Below are 4184 nucleotides of genomic sequence, written 5' to 3' on the forward strand. Positions count from 1 at the left end.
GTGAAGCCCTGTTTACACTAAGCAGTTCCACTTTCATAAATTTCTTTATTTTCCTGCCCACTGTCATCTCATTTCTGCTTCTTGCCTCTCCACTGATGTAGCCCTGACTGTGGCCTCCAATTAACTTCCACCTCTAAAAGCCATGGACACTCATTTAGCATGTGCTTTGTTCAAAAGCATTGCATCATTTGGCATTGTTTGTTACTCTATCTTTGAAATTTTCTTGTTTCCCTTATAAAAATAGTTACTGACTTTGACCTATATTTTGATAATTTCTTCAGTCTCATTTCTTAAGGTACCACCCTCAGGTCCTTTCTCAGTCTACCTACTTGTTGAGTAATCTCATCCTTGTCAGTCACTTCAATGTTCTATTGTAATAACATCTAAATATTTTTCACCAATTCTTACTTCTCTCTCATGCATATGTCATCATCCTAATGGCTCAGAAGACCCTTAAATTCAACAAGTCCAACCTAGCCTAGTTGTGCTCTCAATGCTGGTGTACTTCTTTCATTTCTTTTGTGGTTGGTAGCACTAACATTTATCCTGTTGCCAAAGCCACAAATCTCAGTTGATCTTGATATCTTCCTTTTCTGCACCCCTCTACCATGTTTGATAAATCACAAGTTCTATTGATTTTATCTCATAAATGTTCCAGAATGTAATTGCTTCTCTCTGCTCCTGCTGATTCTATGCCCCTTCAAGACCAAATAATTTCATGCCTAGAGTAATGCAATAAACTCTCTGGTCTCTGTGTTTCTAATACTTTCCAATCCATCTTTTTTTCTGTCACAGTGCCCTTTATATCTGAAACTTTCTCTCCATGACTCAAATAGTTTCACTAACTATGTAGCACCAAGAGGAGGTTTATAAAATTGTACTACTCCCACTCTTATGCCTAAGGCAAATATCACTGACAAAATTGATGTATTCTTCTTAAATGAGCCCAACATGGCTTTAAAATACATTTTGCATACCTTTTATTTCAGGAAGCCATTACTAACTAACTGATCATAGTTGGAAAACAAGCTAAATTTTTAATCTTGTACTCAGATGATAAGTCAAAATTACTCTTCATGTAAGCAAATACCCTTCTTAATGATCAACACTTCTCTCACAACTCAATATTTTTAACAAAGAATTCATTTTATTTGAAAGGACTGTGTATATTAGTCACATTTCTCAATGAAGTAACAAAATACTTACCAAACAACGTCAGGGTAGAAGGGTTTATTTTGGCTAACAGTTTGACGATATCGTTCATCTTAATGGGGAGTCATGGCAGCAGCAATATAATAACATAAGGCAGCTAGTCACTTTGAGTCTGCAGTTAGGAAGCAGAGAGAGATGAAGGTTGATGTCAGTTTGCTTTATTCTTTTTGGTCAGTCCTTGGCTCCACACCATGGAATTGTACTACGTACATTTAAGATGGATCCTCCTTCATTTAAACTGTAAAGAAAACACCATCATAGATATGACCAGAGGTGTATTTTCATGGTGATTCTAAATTCAGTCAAGCTGACAACAAGGATGGAATATCATACTACCCCCTTTTCTCTCTCTGACCAACTTCTACATATTCATCAAATGTAAGCTTAAATATGATCTCCTCTGTGAAAGTTTAACTACCAAGATCTAATTTTGATTTTATAAAGTTGTAAAATACACTTTAATTCAACTATACACAGTATATAGTGTTACATTCAATTGCACTGAAAATATATGTATCTCCCCCTTGTTTGTAACAATAACAACAATAGTCATTGCATATCAAGTTCTTACTACCTACAGTTTTCTTTTAAGTGACTTATAGACATAGAGTCATCTAACAGTCATACTAGCCTTAGGTAAATTTATTCTCTTCTCTTTCTTATTTTCAGATGAATAAATTGAGGAACTAGAATATTAACTACTTTGCTTAGAGTCACACATGTAAAAGAGAAATAGCTGATCTAGAATTTAAAAGTAATTTTGACTTAAGGTACTTAAGGTATCAAATTTACATTATGCAACAGAGCCTGATTGTAATCATTTGTTTTCACTACATGGAGTTCTCAGTAGTTAGTGTGAATTTAGTAAGATGCCACTTTATTAGAACAAAAAAGGATATATATGTGAAGGGAGGAAGATAAGGATGGAGAGAAGGTAGAGCTAAGAGGAATGAGATCTTTAACCAAAAAAGTTGGGGAGTTTCTTCGAATGTGAACTTCAAATGAGGCAAACTATCCACATGATCAGACAACCTGATCCATTTGGGATAGTGCATTATCATTATAGACACATACCATGAGTACAGCACTATCATAACACTAGTTCATAGACATGTTCATACATTCCTTTACAAAGCATCTAAATTCTCTGATTCATCAATATGCATTCAATTTATGCTCTCCCTAAAACTAACATTTTTGAAAATTAATTGATGACATAAATGGTATACTTTTAAAATGAATAAAGAAAACCAGAATTTACATAACAACAATTTGGGACTATCTACAAAAAAAATTTATACGTTTATTTTAATTTTTAGAAGCATTTCATTACAGCTTTAGCATACTCAATAACAGTTTCCAGAACAAAGATACATCTCTTTCAAAAGTGGCTATAAAATTTTTGGGTTCACTGTTGAATTAATACAGTTATAGAATATTGAACTCAGTATAAACCCTGTGAGACATAAAACTTTTATCTAGGAGGTGATCACCAGTTATCTAATTGAACTTAAATCCCTGTCAGTGGGAGGAAACTCATGGGTGACACTGTAAATATATCCAAAAATATCTGGGTTTAGATGTCATAGATCCTAGAGAAAACCCTATCTCTGTCATACCTCTAAACAAATGAAATTTCTTACCATATGCTAATTATGGATCCTTATATTTACAGACAAGCATACTGCACACCACTCATAAAAGAAGCTTCTTGGGCCTGTACCACCGGCTAACTCTCCTAGCCTGCACTACTATCCTCAGGCCTCTGGGGTAAGTCTATAGCGCAGCTCTCTGCGCAGGGACTCCCTAAGCCACATTCACCCTTCCATCCCCCCCCCTCGCCGTTCTATAATCCTGTTTTGAGCCCTGCGCCACCCCTAGTCTTGGGGCCCCAGACACCTGGGGAACCCACCCCCCCCATAAAAGAGGCTTCTTGGGCCTGTACCCCCGGCTAACTCTCCTAGCCTGCCCTACTATCCTCAGGCCTCTGGGGTAAGTCTATAGCGCAGCTCTCTGCGCAGGGACTCCCTAAGCCACATTCACCCTTCCATCCCCCCCCCTCGCCGTTCTATAATCCTGTTTTGAGCCCTGCGCCACCCCTAGTCTTGGGGCCCCAGACACCTGGGGAACCAATACTGCTTCCTGACCCTTCTCACCCAGAGCAACCCAGTCCCTTTCTTGGGCTCCAGGAGCACCACTTCTGGTCCTGGCCCTGCCCTCACCTCGCTCTACTTCCCTGGTCCTCCAACACCCGCCAGCCTCTTTCTGGGGCTGACAGCCTCTTTCTAGGGCTCCGAGGCTTACCTTTACTCCCCCCGACCCTTTGCATCCAGTACAACCCAGCTACTCAATCCACTCCCTGGGAAATCTTGGGGCTTCTTCCCTCCCCATCTGCCTTTGCTTCCCTGCGTGGCGCATCCACGGCAAGGGTCTCAGGTCAGTGCCACCCAAGTTCCTGAGGCCAAAAGCATTCTTAGAAGATTCCAGACCTAAGGAGAAAGTCTGAAAACTTCTGATCCACATTGGAGTTGGGCCACCGCGGAACTCCTGAAGACAAAATCAATCCGGCCTCGACAATATAAAATCAAAAGAGAGAACCAGAAGCTAAGACGAACCAGCTCTTCATACCCAAAAAGTAAACCACAAAGACACATAAAGCTCAAAAATAAAAGAAGCAGAACTAAACTTGAAGGCCCGAGTATCACACAAGAGTCAGAAACTACAAAAGAAATTCACATGTCAAAATCACAGAGAAAAAATAATAACATGAAAAACCAAAATAACATATCCCCACCAAATACCAGTAATCCTCTAGAGGAGCACAATGAGAATCCCCTAGAGACAATGCAGGACATGGAACTCAAAAAAACAATGATGAATATGATAAAAGAATTCACTGAATTTAAAGAACACACAAACAAGGTAATAATAGAGCTGAAGGAAGATAGGGATAAACTTCTGAATGAATTCAG

The sequence above is a fragment of the Nannospalax galili genome, unplaced genomic scaffold (genome assembly GCF_000622305.1).
Source record: "Nannospalax galili isolate Female #2095 unplaced genomic scaffold, S.galili_v1.0 scaffold280, whole genome shotgun sequence".
Classification (NCBI taxonomy): domain Eukaryota; kingdom Metazoa; phylum Chordata; class Mammalia; order Rodentia; family Spalacidae; genus Nannospalax; species Nannospalax galili.